General features: G+C 35.6%; 2 protein-coding genes across 4 annotated transcripts in view; both read left to right on the forward strand.

The window, feature by feature from the left end:
- Positions 1-27,800, forward strand: part of LOC145690704 (uncharacterized) — a 430,408-nt gene that overhangs the window by 88,135 nt on the left and 314,473 nt on the right. The window lies entirely within an intron of this gene.
- LOC145690718 (uncharacterized) overlaps positions 5,571-27,800 on the forward strand; it is a 68,103-nt gene continuing 45,873 nt past the window's right edge. Inside the window, exon 1 of the mRNA XM_081765896.1 lies at positions 5,571-5,726. The gene's annotated coding sequence lies outside the window, so the exon portion shown is untranslated. The remainder of the gene's footprint in view (positions 5,727-27,800) is intronic.

Consider the following 27,800-nt stretch of genomic DNA (forward strand, 5'->3'; position numbering starts at 1 on the left):
AAAAAATTGTTAAATCACTATTGTTTAACAAAAAGGTAAACCTAATGTAGGCCTATAGGTTGAAAATAAGATTACTTTCACCTATAAACAATTTTAAAAGCACTGAGAGAATTTGATTTAAATATAAATATTAATGTTAGTTTAAATAGGAATTTCAAAGAAAACAGTGTCGTGTCGTCAGGAGGGGGGGGTGAGCGCGACGACGGCCTCGGGCGTCAAATTAAGGGGCAGAATTCGGGAGGAAAAGAGAAGAAAAGAAGGAAAGAAAAGGAGAGAGGAAAAAATTACTTGGAATATTACTAGTATGTACTGAAATTAAGGGCGCCCATGTTGTACTTTCCAAAGGGGGGAAAGTATAAGCGACATTTCAAATGCAATTTCAAATTTTGCTATAACTATTCTAAAAAATCTATTGGATTTTCGATCTTACGAATTACAATTTCCTCTAGGGGGCGAGCGCCCCACTTTTGCCCCCTGATGGGCGCCCTTGACTAAAATCCTCTTCCTGCTTTAGGAAGTGGTCCTATTGTGTTACTAGTGTTAGGAAAATACATGTGCATATATATAAAATGGAAGGAAAAAATAAAAAAAAAAGAGCTCAATATCAAGGCAAAGCAGCGTTTATTTTTGAAAATTTTCTTACGCTTCGTGCCAACCATGCTGGCGCTTCGTGGCTGGTCTGTCGATCTCACTCACATGTATAGGGGCGCCGTCCTATAGTCTCGCCCCGGGCGCTGAAAGAAATTTTCACGGCATGCCACTAAAAGAAATTATATTTTTATATTTTTTGATTTTTTTTTTTTACATATTTTTTATTTCCTGGTATGGATCCGGATATTTGATAATTCGGATTACTGGAGTTCAGTTAATGGGAGTTATAATTAGCTCTTTTTTTTTTTGTTTTGTTATCCCGAAAACTAAAACAATGGCAATTCTAGTGAGACTCATCTTGACTGAAAATAGCACATTCTTTTTGGTTTCCATAAACAAGAGTAGTGAAGCTATCGTGCTCACGCGTTCTTTCAAATATTGCAACATAATTCGTCTGTAATGTCAGCAAGGCTGTGCGACTTTTTCTTCTTTCGTTTCCAGTTCCTAAGAATAAAAATAGAGTTGAGGTAATGGCTTTTACAAAAAAAAAAAAAAAAAAAAAAGTGACAATACCTTCTGGATCTTTGTAGAAAACTTATTTCCGAAGTTATTCTCAAAGCAGGGGAAGGGAGCGGGGACGGAGGATATCCGACAATCATGTCTTTCGACAGAATTTTAACGTCAATCGTTTGTTTTCTTCACAGAGAAGACACTTCCTTTAAAAAAAAAAAGTATATAAAAAAGTTATTTAAAACAGCCTTCATCCTCTTCCTGGAATTTTCCGCACTTTTGAACTCACCATTAACAATGCCTCAGTCCCTACATATATATATATATATATATATATATATATATATATATATATATATATATATATATATATATATTAATGATTTTGGTAGAGTCAATAATGGAACGAGATTTATCCCTTCGCCAATTTTATTATAAAATTTGATAAATACAAAACGTCTTTGATTACAAAGAGTACAACACTGTTTTCTCGTTAATGTCCAAATAGAGGAGTATAGGTGTTTTGCACGGTGCCCCTTCTCTCAAGACAGTCTCCAAGGCACCTGCCGGTTCGGTGAGTTTGAAAGGATAGCCCCCTCAGCTCAAGGCAGCTTCGCCAGGCTTTGTTGTTGAGAGGATCCCTAGTCCAGTGCGACCTCAGGGCGGTGTAGGTGATTTGATCAGTTGGACGACTGATGCTGGGTCCCTCGGTGTTCCTCCTTTTATTTGTCCTCCTCGGGCCCTTCCGTGAAAGGCGTCTGCTTTCGGCGTTCCTCGGTGTCCTCCGTGTTGGCTTGCTGTCTGCTAGGTTGTTTATAAATAATAGCACGTGTTGAGTTGACACGTGCGTCTGTCGTGATGTGGGGATCCTTGCAATATATATATATATATATATATATATATATATATATATATATATATATATATATATATATATATATATATATATATATATATATATATATATATATATATATATATATATACAGTGGCGGCGGTTGGACGTTAAAAGTGAGGGGGCAAGACATGATCTGAATATTTGTATATAAATGTTAGTTTTCCTGGTTGTTTCTAACATTTTGTTTGACGAAAGGTTGTATAACTAATAGGATACTATATTTTCAGTTAAAATACCGTATATCGTATATAATAGTTTATTAAGTAAATTGAGAAGAACAACGCAAGTAGATACTAGCCCTTTGTACTCTTAAACAACGAAAGTGTAAGAAGAGATTTGATTCCTTGCTCATGAACATCTTAAAATTCTGTCTGGAAAATTGTGTGATCAGATTATTTAATAAATTTGCAAAACAAATAAATAGAAAGGATAATATTAATCATAGTAATAAATAATGATGCTTGTTTTGCAAAAGTTATATTGAAACTGAGGATTAATGAAAAACTTAATATTTAATTCCACACATGCTATTAAATGTATGTTATTACTCTTAGAAAATGAAAGACAGTAAATACTACAAGCATATGCTACGACATTTAAAGAAATATTTGCTTTTGCAACTTCTTGAAATATGTTCGTTGCCATTAGGTGCAGATTTGACTTTCTTGGAACACATCAAAACACAACAATACTTACAATCCACACTTCAGTTATACAAAATAAACTTAAAACCTAGAATTATGTTCAATTTACTAAATTTTATTGTATATACACTCGTACATCCTTAAACACAACACTTCACTCGTATATTACACTACAAAACAATGGAAAAGGTAGAAGTTGTTTCTTATCACGCTCTTTTTAATCGATATTCCTTACTTTAGAAAGAAGAAAATACATTTTAGGAACTGTCAATTTTTGTGCAATTAAAGAATAACTTGTGAAATAGGCCCTACTTTTTTGCATAATGTTCTTTCGATTAGCTTCAAAGCGGCTCACTAACATATCGAGTCCTTGTAAGAAGAAATGAAAGTATGCTGAAATTGTGCTCCAATAGGTTATTTTTTGGGGTTATTTTCTGTGGCGATTAAAACGCAATTACTGTAGCTTTCTTTACTCCACGGGAAGACAACCAATACGTATTCACGCAACAGCAAATATTATATGGCAGCATTTTTTCCTATTAATCAGTAACACATACAAAATCGTTACATTTCCAAATGAAACTATATACATTAATTGGTTACTTAAAAAAAGTGCGGGGGCAACTGCCCCCTTTGCCCCCCCTAACTGCCGCCCATGTATATATATATATATTCATATATATCCGCGGATCTAGGAAAAATCAAGGGAGGGGTTAAATCTTAGTTTGCCGCTTTATCGAGTGTCAAGTAAGTAGGATTGAAGCTCATTTTATCCAGTGTATACCTGAGAATCAATGGGGGCCTAGCCCTCCCTTGGATCCGCGCCTGTATATATATACTACGAGGCAGTTGGTGAGTAGTTCAAGTTATATGCCCTGTTGTGTAAGTACCTCAGGATTCTGAAACATGTATTTTTGGATAGCACACATATTAGTTCCTAAATGAAGTCTTAACCCGACTACGGTAGATCCCATAGTAGTAGAGCTATGGACCTTTAAAGTTCATTTTCATACTGCTTTGTCATACCTTGTCACACCCTTGTCATACTGCTACTTTTAAGGGCTCCAAACTTTGGGATGGGTTTTATTTATATATATAAAATAAGAAAGTTTCCTCTTCTGGGGGGGAGCGATCGCCCCAATCGCCCCCTTCCCCCTTGGATCCGCCCCTGATTTTCAGCCAGTCATCGTACACTTCCTCTGGTTTTAAAAAGGCCAGAGCCGCACACATGAGTATATGCAAACGGATTTCCTCATTCTGTCGAGACTCCACCGAAAGTCCTATCTCCTGAACTTTCTGCCAAAGGCATTTCTTACAATGGAAGAAGCACCCACTGATTTCTGTCGAAGGAAATACTTGGCAAAGCGCAGATATGGCCGACGATTCAAAATCCAGGTTCACTGTTTCTGGTTTCCACTCAGGAACAGACTGAAGGATGAGTCGAAACAAACGAATATACTGTATGTCTCTTTATTCTTATTGGGTAATAAAGCAAACACTACTGGATTGATGTTGGTTTCTTCATACGTACTGCCAAAGTATGCGTGGATTCTGTAAATCTGAGAAAACTACTAGAGCACTTGAAAGTACCATCCATGAAAAAATGATTAAAGCGTTTCAAGCTCTCTTTGCTCTTATCACCGCAAAAAATTATAATTCTATTTTCTTCTCTGTCGTCAGCTAACAGAAAAGAAGTACCGTCAACCATCTTGAGTGTTCCTTCTTCTAACACGTTATTTACAGTTGTTAGGCTCTTTTGTATTTCCTTGCGCCGCACATCTCTGCCTCTGTACAGTTGTTCTCATTGAGTCTTGTCTTGGCATTTCGGCCACAAAATCATACCCTGAGAGACTATGAGAGAACTGTGACATCCCCGTGGATGAGTGGTTACCATTTAAATCTGAGTTCTTGCGCAATCAGATTAAAAGTCCAGTGTTTTTACGGTTTAATATAAAAAGATGAAACAAAACGTGAGATAGAGAAATGCCATAGGGTACATTGAATGGACCATGAGTTTTTTTTTTTTCATAGGGTCCCTTTTAATGGGATACTGGGGATCACTCGAAAATTTTAAATAATAAATTGTCATTTGATATATCATTGTACAGAACATGAAAAAAAAAAAAAAACTTTTGCAGGAAAAAATGTTCGTGTGGGACAGCGTTTACGAATGGCTACCATTTTAATGAGTTTTTGCACAGCCAATTAAGACGTCCAGTGTTTATAAATCACTGAGATATAGTAAAATGTCAAAGAGCACATTTCCCTTGATGTTTGCTCCACAGGGTTCTTCAATATTCATATTCTTTATTAAAAATATCTTACGGTGGGATGGAAGGTGTCCCGTATTCTCATGAAAAAAATATGGCAGGCTTAGCATATGGTGAGCATTTTCTAAAAAAAAAAAAAAGTTTAACATACCATTATTATATATCAAGCTAAGGGAGACGGTGAAGAAATAGATGAAGTGGGTGGAATGAAGAAAGTGGGAGGAAACGAGAGAAGGCGAAGAAAACCCTTACACATTACAGTACTTGTCCACTACAAAGCCCACTTGGAGCGGCCTGGAGTTGAACTAGGGAAGCTACGCACTAGAGGTGAGAGCTCTATCACTGAGCCACCACAATCCCTTTCCAATATGGCATATTGGTTAGAGTTGACATCAACCATTGCAGGGGGATCATGCCTCCTCCAACTTTAAGATCATGTTTCAGGACAACCTTTTTTTTTTTTTTTATCTATTTTCATGAAACGCATAAGTTTTCTTGCAGGCTTAAGAATTACTCCTGTTGGTTGATGATGAAAGGTAAGATGTTGAAAACGTCCAACAAAAATGTTTTTACGTGATTCTACATTTGAAGGAACCACCACACATCAGTTGTTGCTGCTGCAAAACAACTGACACTCGGAGGCGGAGAATGCTCAATGTTTGTGTTATACTTCGTAGTTTGTACGTTTGTCAGCAGATGGCAGAAGCATACACGTTCAAGATTTCCGGTAATGGGCTACGTGATGTAATGCTTTTCAAGCTTCAAGGTTTCTTCTGTTCCTCCTGCTGCGTAATGGATTGATATATTTCGAAGGTAAGTGAAACCAATACATTTATTTAGATTTCTGTTAATATTTGTTACAACGAGAGTGTTAAATTCAGTAATTGGTACTATTGCAATTATTGTTTTGCGATTGCTCGTTAGTTTCACACAGGCTATTCTGCTGTATCATAGTAGTTTTATTTTCAAATATGTGGTTAAGAATAGAAATAATGGCGGACAGTCTAGCTTTTTATTGAGCTAGAAACAATATTAGCTTCGTTGAACATACGAATGTCTGTTTTTCAATCAGCTGGTGCATACTGGGCTAATTGTGAAATCGTCTGCTGCCGTGTTTCTGGATTTTAGTTCCATGAATAGCCGATAGGTTGTATTGAAGTGAATCTTACATGTATTTGTTTTGTCGTTGACTGACAGACAAGTGGTGGAGTGAGAAATTGATTTAGTCTTTCAAATCAAGTCAGATGTTTCGATAATTGAATGTAGTGGCGTTAGGGTTACCATGTGGAATTTATCGTATGCGGAACATTCTTTTAGAAAATGCGGGACTTTTCATTAAAATGTAGGACTTCCTTTCTGTTATTCACTGGGCATTGACTAGAGAAAACACTTTCCCAGTCGTGTTCCCCGAAGCATAGTCGCCAACGCTCTCGCCTTGATGGAGCGGTCTCGGGGTTCGTTTCCCGACAGGATCACTTGGTCGAAAAAGCTTTTTCAGGTTAGCCATCCTGAGTGAGGTTTACCTGGGTGGTCACACCTGGCAAATGCCGGAAAAGTACCTACATAATGATACCAGGCTGCTTCTTTCCTTCCGTTCCGAATGACGTAATTAAGGGGAGCAAACGGGGCTTGTGCCCCGGGCGGCGGATTAGGGGCACAAAAGTGTGCAAATGTTTATTTTCACTATAAGGCAAGGAAAAGAGTTTTAGCAAGCTAAAGAACATAAAAACATACCTCAGAAACTTAACAGGACAACGACAGACCAACATGGCCACAGTTAAGAATTGTCTGCTGGGGAAGCACTGTAAATACAAATGAAAATTACAGGATCTCATAAGTGGCATTCTCAAGTTGGGGGCAGTGCCCCTCCCCCCATAGCTCCGCTCATGCTCACTAACTTTAGGATCATTCATATTCATAGAACATAAGTTAGCTTCAAAGCTATCTTTTAAGGACATTGTAAAAACTTTTGCATCCGAAAGTCTGCGTAAAGTTAAATTTTAGTTCTAGCATTTTGTGTTTTCATTTAACTTACGTCGATTTAAGAAATTTGCAAAATGTCCGAATATCGAGACAACAACTTGACTGTTGGTCATAATTAAATGCTCTGTTGTAAAACAAGACACTGTTGATTCATTCTACACATATGTACATCCCGATATAATTCCAGAAACACTGTGATTTGCAGTTATTATGATAAGACCAGTGTTCGAAGTGGAAAAAAAGCAGAGATGGTTTGTTTTATTATGATTTTGACTCAACATACCGGCTATTTAAATATTGTCTTGATCACTGAAAAACCAGAGATGGCATGTCCTCATTACTGAAAAACCAGAGGCGGTATGGCATACCACCGCATGCCGTCTCACTTCGACCACTGGATAAGACTATAAGAATATGTTAACCATGCCACTCTCAGATTATTTGGCAATCAAATACTAATTAGTTTGGTGTTTTATCTTGTACTAAAAATTTACTTACGTACTGCAATTTTAAAATCAAGCTTTACCACTTAAATAATAAAAAAAAAGAAATAGCAGAATTACAGTGTGATGCCAATATAGGTGTAGTTTGAGAGCGTTTTGGTTTGGTTGATCAGGGGAGGGGGGGCTAAGGGGAGTTCTTGCTCCGAGCGACAACTAGGCTAGAGCCTGTCTATTCCACCTGTGCCCTCGGAAACTATGTGAACTATATTTCGGCCCACCCCCGCCGCCCTCTGACGGAGGAAGCCTTCCTTTTGCTTAGGGAAAAGAAAGAAACGTCCTCTGCTGTGTTGCCAATTGGTCATTCAATCGTTTGATCTTGACGAGTGAAGATCGTAGGCTACTTAACAGTGGCTAGCAAGACAGGGCACAGCGAAGTCCGTGAAATAATTCATTGTAGCAACGCTTCCGCATTCAACAATTGAAAGATGTCGACGGCAGCAACTTGTCCCTCCTCTTTCGAGGGAGGTACTGGAAATCACATATCGACAGTAGCGCCAGCAGGGGCACAGTTGAGATAGAAAGACTAGTTGCAGCGTTGCCTTTTTCCCAGCCAGTGTAATCGCAGAAGGAGGCCATGTTTCATACGTGACAGGCTAATATGGCCATAGACGCCGAAAACCCAGAAATCTAATTGCTAATCCTTTTTCAGACGCTATACTATTGCTTCTCATTGAAAATAAAATTGATATAATTTTAAGAAGTTCACTGAATATTTCAGTGCTATTATTATAACAGAAATTGTGAAATACAAATTTGAACATTGGAAAACTGTTTTAAGAGGGGAAAAAAACTTTCAAATCATTTGATGATACTCCAAATAAATAATTTTATCAAACTTTTATTACTTTAATATTTTGGAGCTAAATTCATTGAAAACACTCAAATTCTTTTAAATGTCTTATCCAGTGCTGTAGTCCAAAAATTTTTAGAAGGTAGGCCTATACTATAGGCTGTGAACATCTATGGGTGGCATAAAAGACATACATGATAATAGAGAAGGCGTGTATTAATAATTCCATTAAAATATAAAGGCTGCGTTGCTGAGTTATAGTCTAAAAGCATTGTATGCTATTTCTATATTATACTTCTTAGGTAAATCACTATTAGTAGCATAAATGGCAGTAGGTACGCAGAAGGAACAGCAAATCACGTCCGATGCAATGGTAATATTCAGCCGGTCACACCGGTTCGCTAGAACCGGTTGTTAAATTATTTCGAGTTCACAGAACCGTTTATTATATCCAGGAATAGTAAAGTTTAGTTTAACTATCTTTGTTTTGAGAAATTCTTCTCTGTACAGGGTGTAAAAATGATTTTTCAGAACAAGATATAAGCGTATATTATTTAATTTCAAATGCTCAGATATTAAGAATGAGAACTGGGGTTATCGTGTAAATGAAGTGGTGAGCGTTATTTGTATCTGAAACGTATACATACCATTATCAACAATTCCCAAACCATTGTTGCTGGATTAAGGTGTTTCAATACTTTTTGACAACCATCTATCTTGGATAATTTGTTTCGAAGATATTCGCACTGCTACCTAATTTCTTCACACCACCTTGTATTAGGATGCTGTGTAGGTCTCTATTTGTCACTTGTGATATCCAGTAAAAATTTGTTTTTATATGCCTTGTATGGTTTGTTTCCTAAAGAAAGCTCTCTCTCTCTCTCTCTCTCTCGAGCTCCTTCGTGGCTAAGCGGTTAGCATACGCGCCTCTGGCGCGGGAGACCCGGGTTCGATTCCCGGCGGGAGCTCAAGTGGTTCGGAGTCTACGTTTATCAGTAGGTCCACGTCTCATATAGCCTCGCTGCTGAAAGGGACGTTAAACTTGAAATCAACTCAACTCAACTCAACTCTCTCTCTCTCTTTGTCGCTGCGCCTCGAAGAATCGCTATGTGTTAAAACCACAACTTTTAGGAGAAGCAAAAAACATTCCGAACTCTTAAAATTTTACCAAATATACGGAAACACTTGAAAAATGTAATAAAATTGGTTATGCATATATTATGCACTGCACATTGTTGTAGCTTACTTGAACAGTATTATATCAACTATTTTTGTGTTTACGTAGCCTCTTTTGCCCCTTTATAAGCACATAGAGGATTTGTATTTGTATACATTAATCAATGCGTACGTGATCAGAACCAGAAGCCTTTAATTTTAATCTATAACTTTTCATTGTTGTGGCGAAACAATTGAATATCAACTTATGACATTATAAGGGACCTGCCTGACAGCTTTCCGGTTTATTTGCACGACGTAACTCATATTCGACAAAAATGTCACATAGCGGTTCTTCGAGGCGCAGCGACTATATATATATATATATATATATATATATATATATATATATATATATATATATATATATATATATATATATGTATATACAGGGTGTTTCAGATAAAACGTCCAGTGCTTATAAATCCGAAACGGCTGAGAATAAAAAGATGAAACAAAAACTGAGATAGGAAAATGTCATAGGGCGCATCACATGGTGTTGTTGTGGTGACCCCCAGGGCCCTCCTTCAGGGGGGTCCAGGGGCCAACTTCAAATTTTCAAATAGGAACATGTATTGAATCATACCTCATTCAATAGTACTTGAAAAACGAAACAACTTTTGTAGGAAACAATTTTTGATTTGGGCCACCGTTTTAAATTGCCGCAAAAAGTGGGTCCTATATCAGATAAAACGTCCAGTGCTTATAAATCCGAAATGACTGAGAATAAAAAGATGAAACTGAGATAGGAAAATGTCATAGGGCGCATCACATGGTGTTGACGTGGTGACCCACGGGGCCCTCCTTCAAGGGGGCTCAGGGGCCAACTTCAAATTTTCAAATGGGAACGTATATTGAATAATACCTCATTCAATAGTACTTGAAAAACGAAACAACTTTTGTAGGAAACAATTTTCGATTTGGGGCACCATTTTCAAAATGGCCCTAAAAAGTCCTGTATCAGTTTGAAGTTGGCACCTGGGGCCCCTTCACGGAGTTTCCTGAGGGTCACCACAACAACACCACTTGATATGCTTTATCATCGTTTCTATCTCAGTTTTTGTTTCATCTCTCTATTCTCAGCCGTTTCTGATTTAGGCCTATAAGCACTGGACGTTTTATCTGATACAAGACCCACTTTTTGCGGCCATTTTGAAAACGGTGGCCTAAATCGAAAATTGTTTCCTACAAAAGTTGTTTCGTTTTTCAAGTACTATTGAATGAGGTATGATTCAATACATGTTCCTATTTGAAAATTTGAAGTTGGCCCCTGGGCCCCCTTGAAGGAGGGCCCTGGTGGTCTCCACGACAACACCATGTGATGCGCCCTATGACATTTTCCTATCTCAGTTTTTGTTTCATCTTTTTATTCTCAGTCATTTCGGATTTATAAGCACTGGACGTTTTGTCTGATATAGGACCCACTTTTTGCGGCCATTTAAAAACGGTGGCCCAAATCGAAAATTGTTTCCTACAAAAGTTGTTTCGTTTTTCAAGTACTATTGAATGAAGTATGATTCAATACATGTTCCTATTTGAAAATTTGAAGTTGGCCCCTGGGCCCCTTGAAAGAGGGCCCTGGGGGGTCACCATAACAACAACATGTGATGCGCCCTATGACATTTTCCTATCTCAGTTTTTGTTTCATCTTTTTATTCTCAGCCGTTTCGGATTTATAAACACTGGACGTTTTATCTGAAACACCCTGTATATATATAATATATGGCTGGATTTAGGGGGGTGCAAAGGTGCACGTGCACCACCATCCCCTTCGTTGTAAATATACACTACCTAAAGTGAGAAGCTAGCAGTGAGTTTTGCAAAATCAATAGTTTCAGTTAATTTTCTGAAGCTTGAACGAAAAGGATTCATCGAGAGCAGACATTTAGCACTTCCAGGGCAATTCCTCATCCACACTACAGATGCCTAAAGACACTTAAAAACCTCAAATTTAATTCATATGTACTGGCAGTTGTTTGGTGCACCCCCTCCCCTCAGAAAATCCTGGATCCGGCTATATATAGAGAGAGAGAGAGAGAAAGAAAGAGAACGGTTGTTAAAAAGTTAAATAGCACCACTGGTCCAATGTATATATACATATCAAAAGGAATTATGAAAATTATGGTGAGGAAATACACAGAATAGATATAGACACTATCATTGGAATCATGACTTGATTAATACAGGTTTATTGTAAATGATTGGAGGGATTTCACAGCTCTTATAGTAACTGTATTACTGTATATATTGCGATATTTTTTTCACACATAGAAAAACTAAGAAAGTTTTTGTTAACAATTACCAATGTTCGATGTGTACCCCCTTAGTAATTCTACAGACATCAAGCCGAAAATTAAGTTTCTCACACACTCGGCGCATCATGTTTATATCAATGAGTTCAAAAGCTTTGTTGATACAGGCTCGCAGTTCTGGCAGGTTTGCTGGTAGAGGAGCTATGAACACTGAATCTTTCACATAACCCCCCTACACACACACACAAGAACAAAGGTTTACGCATGGAGTTAGGTCAGGAGAGTGTGAAGGTCATGATATGAAATGCTTTCTCGGCGCCTGTCGCCATCTTGCCTCACTGTTCACTGCTGCGCTCTCGTGGGAGAAATATGAAGTACGCCTGCAACAAACAAAACTTTTTTAAGTGTTTCTACGTTACTGTTGAGTTTTGTTACAATATTTCATTTACTAGAGCTACAGTGAATTTATGAAATCGCTTCAATCATTTATAATAACCCTGTAAATATGAATGAAACAAAAGTAGAAAATACTATATACCGTGAAGTAGAAGGTATTCTGTAATGACAGCCTAGGCAGAGGATGTACCGTGTATATTAGGGATGGGCACGAGCGAGTTTTCTTTGAAACTCTACTTTACTCGAAACACATCTTTGAGCTCGACTCGAGAACTCGGTCGAAAAATTTCCTCCAAATCGACTCTAATTCAGTTCGAATTTCAAGTCGAGTCGAGCCAAAACAAGCCAAATCCTGTGTGTAGTTTCAATTACTCTCTTCAAGAATTCTATATAGACAATACAATTATCAATGATATTACTACTACTACAATATTATTATTATTATTATTATTATTATTATTATTATTATTATTATTGACTTGAGTTGATTTTGAGTTTAACGTCCTGTTCAGTAGCGCGGGTACATGATCAACGTGGAATCCAAACCACATGATATCCCGCCGAGAATCGAACTCGAGTCTCCCGCGCCAGAGGCTATTATTATTATTATTATTATTATTATTATTATTATTATTATTATTAGTAGTAGTAGTAGTAGTAGTAGTAGTAGTAGTAATAACACCGTGTATAACATGAAAGATAGGCGGTTTGTATCTGAACTAGCTGAACCTGTGCTCTTTACACAGCGCATCATTCATATATGAGCATGAATCTCCTTGTTATTCCTCACATCTGTACATGTCCCTTTGCAGATACAAGTGAAAGAAGTCTTGGTAAAAATCGGCAAGAGACACCGTAAAGGGGATATTTTTTTCGATTACTTTTTCAATATCTCGTACCGTTTGCAAGATTTGAGCCTACTTCCGGTTGCATTTTTTAATTCATGTATGGTCTGTGTTTTCTTTCTTCGTGCATGTAGTATGTAATAAGCAAATACATAAACTAAGTAACTCTATGACCTATGGAACCCGGAGGTTCAATGCGGCGTTCACAAAGGTACTCCACTGACTTCTATCCTTAGACAATTGGATCCAGTTTCTACTTTGTATTCCTATTTCTGCGATTTCCATCTTAATATTGTCCTCCCATCTACGCCTACGTCTTTCTCATGGTCATTTTCCAGCTGGTCTTCCAGTTAAGATTTTGAAAGCGTTCGTTCTTTTTCCATCCTGGCTACATGACCTGCACACCTGAGCCTCCTAGATTTGATGACCCCTAACAATGATGGATAAACCGTATAAATTATGTAGTTCCTCGTTATGAAGATTCCACCATTCCCTATTCCCGTTTCTCTTGGGTCCGAAGTAGAATAGCACGTACTTCTCACCAACTTGTTCCGGATTTCTCACCAAAATAGGCCTAAAATCCGCCATTTTGTACCGAAAATTACCCATGTTCCCAAAATCTCACCAAAATCGCCCTAAAATCCGCCATTTTCTACCTAAATTTATCGATGTTCCCAAAATCTCACCAGAATTGCTTCAAATTCCCCTCATTTCTACCAAATACGTGTACAGACCGAAATTCTCATCAAAATGCATGCAAATTTCCTTCATTCTCACAAGAATTGATTAACAGTGTAAATTTCTTATGAAAATGGATGCAAATTTCCTTTGATATTATTTATTATATATTTTAATACAATTTTATGTTGATTTATTCAATTTATGCTGATTACTTACCGTTTTTTCCCCAATCCTTTAAGAAACGTGTTTCTTCCTTCCTTATTCCTTGGTCAAGTGGCGAGAAATAGCTAAAGGAACTTAAGAACATGTCCACACAAGTCTTTTTTTGTTAATCTTGAACGCAGTTGGTCTTGCTATTCAAGAAACTAATTCTAAAGAAAGAATTCACCTATAATGAAATAATGGCATGTCCTAAGGTGAGGTAACCAGTGGGGGAAAGTATCAGGAAGTGGGGGAGGCTGTAGTCTTGGTGGAGTTTGTGCTCAAAACAAGGGGAGGTCTTTGTTCATTGGATTGCCGACAATTAGCTTTTGTAAACGTAGCAGATGCTTCTTTTGGAGCTGTCACGTATTTTCATCATTGTGTCAATTAAAGAAAGAAGAAAATTGTCAATTTAATGTGACATATGGATGTTGCACAATGCTTTAACCCTAGGAGGTGAGAAAGACACGTCAAATAAATTTTAGAAACATGAGAAACTCTGGATAAACAACAAATGTTAAAAGATATTGACTGTGTAAGATGTAAGGCATAGGAGGGAGGGAGCCCTTTGATGGGTGAAGAGTAACGAACGTAACATAGACACCTGCTTGTATGTGTGTGTTCCGGAATGCTGGAGTTGGGGGGAGCGAACTGTGCTCTGGACATTGCTTAATTGGGGGGACTGTGATTTCTACTGCATGAAAACTGAAAAATATGTGAAAAAGAAAGAAATAGGAATCATTATTCTAACGACAGAGAATGTAAGAATGAGATAGGTACGTGTCACTTTTTAAAGTTAATGTATTGCCCTATATTGAGGGAACCGCACATAAGATGGAGGGGTGAAGTGTGTTTTTTGTTTTGTGAGCAAAGGACCACTTTAAACCGGCGTGCGACTTGTTACGCATTTTGTTAAGACCTTGCCATATACGTAGAGGGGAGAGAAAGGGTGGCCCTTTCTACCTGACTTGCAAAGAGGAAAAAGACTGAATGAATTGTGTACGCAAGACAACTTTCACTATTGTGCTTTTTGGAAGAAGTGTTCAAACAAGATTTCTTTAGGTATTTTCACATAAATGATTTTATCCTTTTAAAAACTAGAGTAATGAATTAATTATTTATGAATATTAATGAAATGATAATGAATATTAATGAGATGGTAATGAATATTAATGAGGGGGTATTTTATGTACTGATATTGTATTTTCAGTAGCTGATATGGGATTTTAGCATAGAATATCATCTTTTGGATACTGTAGGGGTCTAAGGGTGTACGAAGCTTAGACGAATGACAAATTGCATGTATATGTGATTAGTTTGTAAGTGGGTACATGTATGTGTAGCTGATATGTGATTTTAATATAGAATATCATCTTTTGGATACTGTAGGGGTCTAATGGTGTACGAAGCTTAGAGGAATGACAAATTGCATGTATATGTGATTAGTTTGTAAGTGGGGTACATGTATGTGTAGCTGATATGGGATTTTAGCATAGAATATCATGTTTTGGATACTGTATGGGTCTAATGGTGTACGAAGCTTAGACGAATGACAAATTGCATGTATATATGATTAGTTTGTAAGTAGGTAGATGTATGTATGTAAGTATATTGGTTTTTGATATCGGGACAGGAATATATGTATCATATTGTAGACATATTATCTTTCGTTTGCATGTAAGTGTTTTAAGCATGTGTTGTTGGTTGCGTAGCTTTAGGGGCTATACTAGGCTGGATGCAAACACCTGAAATGTTTCTATTGTAGGGTTATATATATTGTAGAGTTGTATATGTTGTTGTGATGATGTTATGTGAATGCAAACACATGAACTGATTATATTGTAGCCTTATAATTTGATTGCTTATGTATATAGATTACCTTGAATACCATGTTAGAATGTATATATCCTCTCGTAATAAATTACTCGAACACTTGCTAAACAAGCTCCGAGGAACTGTGTTCCGAAAAATACTAAAATGTGTGAGCATGCCAAAGATGTTCTAGTGGTATTTGAAGCACAAAGGATATCACTGTGTTATAACCCATTTACATATAGATATCTTTTCACTACAGTATTCTAATGTTTTATATTGATACCTTTACTTACTTCTAAGATGCTTGTTTACCTTATAGAAGACATTATGACATCAACATGGTTTCCAACTTAGAGTCATTTATTGTATGAACATAAAATACGTATAAATAACCTTATATGAAGCATAGGTATTCTTCCTTTATCTTATATAGAATACAGATACTTCGTATTATATGAATATTTGTTTGGAGAAATAAAACATAGTATTGTAAATTGTAACGCTTTATTCTATTTATATACTCTACAATATTGTATTTTGCAATATTGGCATATTGATATACATATATAGATATATTTAAATAAGATATTTACTATACTTAGAATATTCTTAATAACTTATTGACATATTTACATTATATATACGTACAAGTACCAACAGATAGCAAAACTTATGGACATATTTGATGATATTATGACCATGTTATGACATTATAGTACCTTTAGACAGTTTACTATTTACATATACATAGAATACCATTCATTTCATGCACTTAATACTTTGATAACCATATGGCAATGTTCTATAGTCAGTAATACTGTTATGATTTAATCGTCGTCTTTTATTTTGAACTTTTTGATGTGTTTTAGTTTCAGACTTGGATACGATGACAAACCCAGGCTTACGTACAATTCTTCCTGGATTGTGTAACTGTTTTTTCTCAGCTTTATCTCGAACTAGTTGATAAAAATGATCAAAGTTAATTTCTTGTCGTGTACGATGATTTAAAGTAATTCCTCTAATTTTAAATACATAATCTACTTTCCCTGTTTGAACTTCTTTCATTCTATAGGCATAATTTTTTGGCCCTAAGCCTATAAAGGCATCAATTTCCCAACCATCAGGAACTTCATTAGTTAACTGACCTAAATAGGAACCCAAAGAAAGTGGAGGCTTTTCATTACGTTGCTGCACAAACATAATACTATCAGTGTCACAGTACAATACACGCTCAGGATTTATAGCTGTTAGTAATTCGTAAAGTTTTAGACGTGCCCAAGAGGTGATGAAGGCTGCAAGGACAACATTGGAAAATTTCCATGGTTTGTTTTTGTTTTCAATGTTTTTATATGATACAATGAGATGGCGCTCTCCAATAGGCAATACAGTTTGTATCTCATATTGGGGTGCCCATAGATAACTTAAAAATTTTTCTGGAGTATCTACAATTACAGATTGAGATAAATCTGTTCTTTGTCCCCATTTCCCATACAAGGAATTGAGAAATATTTTGGAAATATATCTTAGACCAGGATTTGATTCAATGTTATTTTCCGTTAACTGAATGCATTCATGTTCATAATAGTCTGTAATATATTTTTCTTGATCTTGTTTACTTTTGCACCAGCTAGGAAATCCTGAAGACTCCTGCTTCATTTTTAAGAAGGAATTGACATAATCTTTAAACAGATTATTTTCTGAATCGGATAATTTGAATTCCCAAATTTCGATAATTTGTAGAATTTTGTATCCGAGATCTAAAGCTACATGAAGTTCAGGAGTACAGTATGTACCAGTAAGGACACGCTCGGCATCATTATGCATACAATTGTTGTCACTTTGTTCCATACACGTACGACATAACCCAAACAAAAGGCGATCATTACATGTATATGGTAAAATTTAGTGTCAAATTTAGTGTGAAATTTCAAACTTTCAAGTGTAGTGTCGGTAAACTTACAACTAAATCTTTTGTGAACTCAAAACAAGTTCGGGAAAGTTTTATTATTATACTTATTGGTAAGTGTAAAAATTCTTAAAAAGTGTATCTTTGGTCAACACATTGTGAATCATATCATAAAAGTCTACTTACGAAACCCTATCATTTAAAAAAAACTGTGAAAACAATTATCAAAGTTCTCTGTACATCATTGTATAAAATATTTACTGTATAAAACAAAAAATTCATATTGCAATTACATATTTAGTGTGTCAATCACACAATGGAAGGACAATCTGTCATCTGTACCATGTTGTCGGCACAGGAAGCACGTGGATATGAAAATCCAAACGAAGTTTTATTTACATGGGAAGTGATAACACAGTGTCATGCTACGGGTGCAAGGGTAAGCAATGAAGCTTATTCCAAGTTATTGCAGGCATTGTTTATGCATTTTGGTTGTGATCCTCATGTTGTTTTGAAAAAATGTAAGTCTGCAAAAGATATTATTGATTTATATCATATAGGCTTCTTTCGTCAAGATAATATAAAGAATTTAGCTCGTGAAAAGTTTATGGAACTTGTGTCTGAAGGAAAAGCTAATAGTTTAACTACAAATGATTTTAGCGTTTTCATGGAAAATTTTATAAACTTTCCAAGTCCTAATACTAATAATGTATCACAACCTACCATGTATGGGAGTGGTAAAACAAATGAATATTTTCGCATTGTTAATAGTACAACCAAACATTATACTTATTTTGGACTTACGGGAAAGGAAGTTACAATCGAACGTATGCACACTAGTGGTATAGATGATCCTGAAAAATATATTCAGTTGTTATTTGAATTTGTAAAGGATCATGTTTTAAATGATGCTGATGATGATATGTATGTTGGTATAACAATAGAAAGTTCTGCTTCCACAATTAATAAACCAATATACATTTCGTGGCGTCAAAAGTCAAATTTAAGCTCCGACATTTTATTTCGTAAAATTGAAAATGTTTTAAATAGTAATGAAAATTATTTATTAGGTGATAAAGTAAATTTCAAAATTCATATTGTTGATTCACGTAAAGGTCGGGGACGAACAATGGGTTCAGCAAAATATGTTGATCTTGTAACACACATGCATCAATGTACTATTCCTGTACAAAAGGATGTGTATTGTCTTCCTAAAAGTATTGTCCTTGGAATGGGTAGGGCTGATCATCGTTATAACTATGTATATCAATTGAAAAATCATCCCGAACGATTGATGAAACAAGCAAAGGATTTGTGTGTCAGTGCTAAAGTTGACATTGAAATCCATGATGGATGTACTATTAATGATGTAAAAAAGTTTCAAAATAAGGTAGCACCTCATTATCAAATTGTTGTTTACGAAAAAAATCGTTTAACTCGAAACTACAATGTAATTTATCCTGGAATACATGCATCCAAGAAAATTTTAATTTTGTATACTGAGGGACACTATGAATTAATTACTAGTATTACAACGTTATTAAACAAGAAAAATTATTGTCAGTATTGTTTGGAAGCTTATCATCGTACCGAAAATCATAAGTGTAACTTCAAATGTCCAATGTGCGAAAAGTATCACAATGTTTGTAATAATGATAATAATATTAAACACGAGTGCGTTGATTGTCATAGACTGTTTTCTTCAGAAGAATGTTTTCACAATCATAAAATGATAAATGTTTCCGGAAAGAGTTTATGCGAAACAAAGAAAATTTGTGTCCATTGTGGTACTATGATTGACATGCGTTCACGCAAATCTGAACATAAATGTGGTGAACGTTATTGTAAAACATGTTACACATATGTAAGCGATGACCATATTTGTTTTGTTCAAACGGCTATAATGCAACATGTAGATACCTTTTTGTACATTATCTTTGATGTAGAAACAATGTTACTTCCTAAAAATGAACAAGGAGAACAAGAACATCACGTAAATTTCGTAAATTGTATTCATGCTTGTTACAAGTGTAAGGACATGAAACTTGATGATACATGCTTTGTATGTGGTGATAAAAATGGATTCCGTTCGTTTGATTTCAATAACATTGAAGAATTTGTTAATCATGTATTAATAACTCGACCAATGTTTAAAAAAATCATTGTGCTTTCCCATAATGGCAGTAATTATGATATGCAATTCTGTGCTAAAACTTTGATCATAAACCATCATTTTACACCTGAAGTAATAATGTCAGGGCAAAAAATTATTGAAATGCGTTTAGGACAAAAGATTTACTTCCGTGACACATATTTGTATATGGGAGTTAAATTATCTAAATTACCTAAGACGTTAGGTGTTTCTGCAAATTTACGAAAGGGAGATTTCCCGTACTTGTTTAATACATTAGAAAACCAGAATTATATAGGCAAAATTCCTGATCTAAAATATTTTGATCCTGATTCAAGGAGCACTGAAGATCGAGAGCAACTTATTATATGGCACAAAGAACGTGCTGCAAGTAATGAGGAATATAATCTCCAAAAGGAAATGATTGAATATTGTCGGAATGATGTTAAAATTTTAGCAGAGGCTGTCATTAAATTTTCAAACTTAATTGAAGACAAAACAAATGGTATCCAATGTTTTATTGTTGCGTCAACTATTGCTAGTTTGGCAATACTAACATATCGTACCTTATATTTACCCAAAGAAATTATTCCCATCATTCCACCTTATGGGTTTGACCATCGTGATCGTCAAAGTCTGAAGGCAATGTATTGGCTGCGATACTTAGAACGTACTACTGGTAATAAAATTCTTCATTCTGGAAATGGCTTGGAAAAACAATTTGGGAGGTATAAGGTTGATGGATTTGAAACTAAAACAAATACAGTTTACGAATTTCATGGATGTTACTATCACGGATGTTTAAACTGTTATCCTACACTACGACACGTGTCCCTAGATTCTACCTCTAAGCAAGGCACATCACTACAAGATCGGTATGAAAACACCACCACAAAAATAGCATTTCTTAAAAAATTAAATCTTAATGTCATTGAAATGTGGGAATGTGAATGGGATCATATGGTAAAAAATGATAAAAAATTACAACAGTTTATTCAAACACAGTGTCATGATCTTGTCGACCATCTGGTACCTAAAGATAGTTTTCATGGTGGGCGTACAGAATGTTTTAATGCCTTATATGAATGTACCAGCGAAGAGTCTGTGTCATATTATGATGTTACCAGTCTTTACCCCTGGGTGATGGCACGTAAGCCATTGCCTATAGGTAAACCTATAATATACAAGGGGCCTGACTTTCCACAAGTGCAAAGTATTCATGGATTAGTCAAATGTAGTATCTTACCTCCCAAAGACTTATATTTTCCAATTTTACCATATACATGTAATGATCGCCTTTTGTTTGGGTTATGTCGTACGTGTATGGAACAAAGTGACAACAATTGTATGCATAATGATGCCGAGCGTGTCCTTACTGGTACATACTGTACTCCTGAACTTCATGTAGCTTTAGATCTCGGATACAAAATTCTACAAATTATCGAAATTTGGGAATTCAAATTATCCGATTCAGAAAATAATCTGTTTAAAGATTATGTCAATTCCTTCTTAAAAATGAAGCAGGAGTCTTCAGGATTTCCTAGCTGGTGCAAAAGTAAACAAGATCAAGAAAAATATATTACAGACTATTATGAACATGAATGCATTCAGTTAACGGAAAATAACATTGAATCAAATCCTGGTCTAAGATATATTTCCAAAATATTTCTCAATTCCTTGTATGGGAAATGGGGACAAAGAACAGATTTATCTCAATCTGTAATTGTAGATACTCCAGAAAAATTTTTAAGTTATCTATGGGCACCCCAATATGAGATACAAACTGTATTGCCTATTGGAGAGCGCCATCTCATTGTATCATATAAAAACATTGAAAACAAAAACAAACCATGGAAATTTTCCAATGTTGTCCTTGCAGCCTTCATCACCTCTTGGGCACGTCTAAAACTTTACGAATTACTAACAGCTATAAATCCTGAGCGTGTATTGTACTGTGACACTGATAGTATTATGTTTGTGCAGCAACGTAATGAAAAGCCTCCACTTTCTTTGGGTTCCTATTTAGGTCAGTTAACTAATGAAGTTCCTGATGGTTGGGAAATTGATGCCTTTATAGGCTTAGGGCCAAAAAATTATGCCTATAGAATGAAAGAAGTTCAAACAGGGAAAGTAGATTATGTATTTAAAATTAGAGGAATTACTTTAAATCATCGTACACGACAAGAAATTAACTTTGATCATTTTTATCAACTAGTTCGAGATAAAGCTGAGAAAAAACAGTTACACAATCCAGGAAGAATTGTACGTAAGCCTGGGTTTGTCATCGTATCCAAGTCTGAAACTAAAACACATCAAAAAGTTCAAAATAAAAGACGACGATTAAATCATAACAGTATTACTGACTATAGAACATTGCCATATGGTTATCAAAGTATTAAGTGCATGAAATGAATGGTATTCTATGTATATGTAAATAGTAAACTGTCTAAAGGTACTATAATGTCATAACATGGTCATAATATCATCAAATATGTCCATAAGTTTTGCTATCTGTTGGTACTTGTACGTATATATAATGTAAATATGTCAATAAGTTATTAAGAATATTCTAAGTATAGTAAATATCTTATTTAAATATATCTATATATGTATATCAATATGCCAATATTGCAAAATACAATATTGTAGAGTATATAAATAGAATAAAGCGTTACAATTTACAATACTATGTTTTATTTCTCCAAACAAATATTCATATAATACGAAGTATCTGTATTCTATATAAGATAAAGGAAGAATACCTATGCTTCATATAAGGTTATTTATACGTATTTTATGTTCATACAATAAATGACTCTAAGTTGGAAACCATGTTGATGTCATAATGTCTTCTATAAGGTAAACAAGCATCTTAGAAGTAAGTAAAGGTATCAATATAAAACATTAGAATACTGTAGTGAAAAGATATCTATATGTAAATGGGTTATAACACAGTGATATCCTTTGTGCTTCAAATACCACTAGAACATCTTTGGCATGCTCACACATTTTAGTATTTTTCGGAACACAGTTCCTCGGAGCTTGTTTAGCAAGTGTTCGAGTAATTTATTACGAGAGGATATATACATTCTAACATGGTATTCAAGGTAATCTATATACATAAGCAATCAAATTATAAGGCTACAATATAATCAGTTCATGTGTTTGCATTCACATAACATATCATCACAACAACATATACAACTCTACAATATATATAACCCTACAATAGAAACATTTCAGGTGTTTGCATCCAGCCTAGTATAGCCCCTAAAGCTACGCAACCAACAACACATGCTTAAAACACTTACATGCAAACGAAAGATAATATGTCTACAATATGATACATATATTCCTGTCCCGATATCAAAAACCAATATACTTACATACATACATCTACCTACTTACAAACTAATCATATATACATGCAATTTGTCATTCATCTAAGCTTCGTACACCATTAGACCCATACAGTATCCAAAACATGATATTCTATGCTAAAATCCCATATCAGCTACACATACATGTACCCCACTTACAAACTAATCACATATACATGCAATTTGTCATTCCTCTAAGCTTCGTACACCATTAGACCCCTACAGTATCCAAAAGATGATATTCTATATTAAAATCACATATCAGCTACACATACATGTACCCACTTACAAACTAATCACATATACATGCAATTTGTCATTCGTCTAAGCTTCGTACACCCTTAGACCCCTACAGTATCCAAAAGATGATATTCTATGCTAAAATCCCATATCAGCTACTGAAAATACAATATCAGTACATAAAATACCCCCTCATTAATATTCATTACCATCTCATTAATATTCATTATCATTTCATTAATATTCATAAATAATTAATTCATTACTCTAGTTTTTAAAAGGATAAAATCATTTATGTGAAAATACCTAAAGAAATCTTGTTTGAACACTTCTTCCAAAAAGCACAATAGTGAAAGTTGTCTTGCGTACACAATTCATTCAGTCTTTTTCCTCTTTGCAAGTCAGGTAGAAAGGGCCACCCTTTCTCTCCCCTCTACGTATATGGCAAGGTCTTAACAAAATGCGTAACAAGTCGCACGCCGGTTTAAAGTGGTCCTTTGCTCACAAAACAAAAAACACACTTCACCCCTCCATCTTATGTGCGGTTCCCTCAATATGGAGCAATACATTAACTTTAAAAAGTGACACGTACCTATCTCATTCTTACATTCTCTGTCGTTAGAATAATGATTCCTATTTCTTTCTTTTTCACATATTTTTCAGTTTTCATGCAGTAGAAATCACAGTCCCCCCAATTAAGCAATGTCCAGAGCACAGTTCGCTCCCCCCAACTCCAGCATTCCGGAACACACACATACAAGCAGGTGTCTATGTTACGTTCGTTACTCTTCACCCATCAAAGGGCTCCCTCCCTCCTATGCCTTACATCTTACACAGTCAATATCTTTTAACATTTGTTGTTTATCCAGAGTTTCTCATGTTTCTAAAATTTATTTGACGTGTCTTTCTCACCTCCTAGGGTTAAAGCATTGTGCAACATCCATATGTCACATTAAATTGACAATTTTCTTCTTTCTTTAATTGACACAATGATGAAAATACGTGACAGCTCCAAAAGAAGCATCTGCTACGTTTACAAAAGCTAATTGTCGGCAATCCAATGAACAAAGACCTCCCCTTGTTTTGAGCACAAACTCCACCAAGACTACAGCCTCCCCCACTTCCTGATACTTTCCCCCACTGGTTACCTCACCTTAGGACATGCCATTATTTCATTATAGGTGAATTCTTTCTTTAGAATTAGTTTCTTGAATAGCAAGACCAACTGCGTTCAAGATTAACAAAAAAAGACTTGTGTGGACATGTTCTGAAGTTCCTTTAGCTATTTCTCGCCACTTGACCAAGGAATAAGGAAGGAAGAAACACGTTTCTTAAAGGATTGGGGAAAAAACGGTAAGTAATCAGCATAAATTGAATAAATCAACATAAAATTGTATTAAAATATATAATAAATAATATCAAAGGAAATTTGCATCCATTTTCATAAGAAATTTACACTGTTAATCAATTCTTGTGAGAATGAAGGAAATTTGCATGCATTTTGATGAGAATTTCGGTCTGTACACGTATTTGGTAGAAATGAGGGGAATTTGAAGCAATTCTGGTGAGATTTTGGGAACATCGATAAATTTAGGTAGAAAATGGCGGATTTTAGGGCGATTTTGGTGAGATTTTGGGAACATGGGTAATTTTCGGTACAAAATGGCGGATTTTAGGCCTATTTTGGTGAGAAATCCGGAACAAGTTGGTGAGAAGTACGTGCTATTCTACTGTCCGAATCAGGGCCGGCGCTAGCAGCTTTGCCGCCCTGGGCGGTACTTTCAAATGCCGCCCCTCTAATCCGCAAACCTTACTTTGACAGAAGATGTTCAGGTATTAAGAAAAAGTAAGATACCATATTTAAAAACATATATGAAAAGGAAAAGTAAACAAAAAATTGAACTACTTCTCGCGAATGCTTATGTAACTTCAACGACTCCATACATGACACAATATTCAGTATGATCGATTTCCCTGTACGTGATATATAGCAGGGCATACAGGATTTTTTTTAATGTACTTTAGTCCGACTTTATATCAAAAGGTGTTTCCAATCGAGTATGGAGCAAAAAGATAATATAGTGAATACACAAATTTAACATACTTTAATTGAAAAAACTTTTCTTGTTTTGGTATGAGCAAATTCCTTTATTACATTCGCGTAGTCCAATGTTTCAGCCAATTAATGTTCCATTGATATCATCACTAGACCACTTAAACGTGTTTGAGATATGGAAGAACGTAGATAGGTTTTAATAAGCTTAGAGTAAGTTTCGAAAAATTTCTTTCTATACTTGCCACGGTTACTGGTAGGGTAAACACAATCATAACTGCAACACTGACATAGGGAGCAAAGTCATATTCCTTAATTAATTTTAGTCTCTTTTGGTGAACTTTTAGGCTTAATTATAGCGGTTAATAGTTTCAGTTCGTCTTTCAAATCACTGGGGTTAATATCTTTTGATTCTTTGCATATTAAAATGCAGGCACTTTTCAGATAAATGTTTAGGTGGCATAACGTTCAGATTACTTATATCGTAAAGAAAATCGAAATACTCGCTGTAATGTTTAAGTTCCTCAAGCCATTCTCTTAAAGCTAACACAATCACGTCTAGAAGTAGTAATAAAAATCGATCTTGTATTTTGTTATGTGGATCTTCAATAGCTTCATTCTCTGCCTCGTACTGAATCTTTCTTTTTCCATATCCGTGGGTCATCCATATCTAATGCTGATGCCAAATCATATCAACTAAGATATATTGAAATTTTGCATCATTTCAGCTCCTCTCAAAGTACTCAGATATATTTTCAAGAAACCCCGACTGCATTCAACACACGAGAATCAATGTTTTGGAGATTTTTGCTTACTGTGTTTAGGTGGAGTAAAAAGTCATACCAGATAACGAAAGAGCAAAGGAAAGTAACGTCACGCAGCTGGTTTGCTATACACAAAGCATCGTAGGCGACCATTCTATGTATTCTATTATCGTTATTTATTTGAAATAAGGTATAATAAACCTCTATTTGATATCTAAGTGGAGTCAGAGCATCAACTCGGCTCTCCCATCTTCGTGGTGCTGAATGGTTTTAAAGTGAGGCTGCTAATATATTCCTCTAGTATGACCCAACGTTGAACTGACGCAGAAAACAAGTCATAAACATTTTTTTTAACTATACAAAAAAAATGAAACGGTGGACTGAGATGTTTTGGCTGCGTCGTTAACGACAAAGTTTAGTAAAGGAACATAGAAGGCTTGGGAATTTGGTTTTGCTTTTCATATTGGAACTATTGTCATATCTTTGGCCCTTCATGTCTTCGATAGAAGTTCATTTCTTTTAGCTGTTTAATTATTACTTCTGTCAGTTCTAGACCAGTGATGCCTTTAACTGGTATGAAACCAAGAAAGTGTTCGCAAATTTATACAAGCCATTCTCCATTACTGTATGCAATTTGTACAAAACGAACGATCCTTTGCTCCGTACCAGCAATATCTGGTGTACAGTCTAGCATTATAGTGTAAGATGTTGCAGCTCTCAACAAAAACAGTATTTTACTTTCAATTTACTCACTAAGAATTGGAATTTAAAAAAAAAATGGACGTCTTTTCGTAGTGGTATTTATTTTGTCCTCCCATGGTTCTTTTAATGTGTTCGGCCATGACGCAGTCAAACTTGTATTGTTTAAATATAAAAACAATTATATATAAATATATATATTGTTGATAAGATATGATAATGAAAAAATTTGTAAATTGGTTAAAAACTCGCTGCTAGAACCTAAAAGTCTCTAGAGGTGCTGTAGGCTAGAATGGCTTGTCTCAAGCGGGAGTGTGCCTTTTGCGTTCTTAGAGTGGAGCATTAGAATATTTCTGAATAGAAAAAAATATAAAAGACACTTGACAATCTTATCCATCCTAGCTGAAAATCTTATCTATGCCGCTGCAAGGGAAATCTTGAAGAGATACCTGTGGCTAGTAGTTTGATAGTTGGAAATGAAGGGGAATGCTCTGAATTTCCTGAGTGAGTATTTTCCTGAATGTGAGTGAAGTAAGTTTAGTTACATTCTCAGGGAACACAATTTTATTTTTCCATGTGGGCCTATTACGAAGCATTATATTTTAATAATAGATCTATTCTTTTCTTTTTCAAATTTTGCCGCCCACTAGACGTGCCGCCCTGGGCGGTGGCACGGCTCGACCCCGCCTCGCGCCGGCCCTGGTCCGAATATTCGTCTCAGGATCTTGTTCTCACATACTTTCAATCTATGTTCTTCGTTCCGAGTAAGAGACCATATTTCGCAACCATACAGAACAACCGGGTTTTATACATTTTAAAATAAGTTAATACATTACACATACAATCAGTTATAATGTCAGTGATATATGGTGTTCATTGGGCAAAACACTCCAAACAATAAAGATTCAACATACAAGGGGGGGCACGGTGGCTCAGTGGTAGAGCGTTCACCTCTGGTGTTTGGAGTCCCGGGTTCGATCCCAGCCCCCGCCAAGTGAACTTTGTGGTGGACAAACACCGTGTGCGTCGGTTT

Source organism: Thermobia domestica, chromosome 1, assembly GCF_964235325.1.
Source record: "Thermobia domestica chromosome 1, izTheDome1.hap1.1, whole genome shotgun sequence".
NCBI lineage: Eukaryota > Metazoa > Arthropoda > Insecta > Zygentoma > Lepismatidae > Thermobia > Thermobia domestica.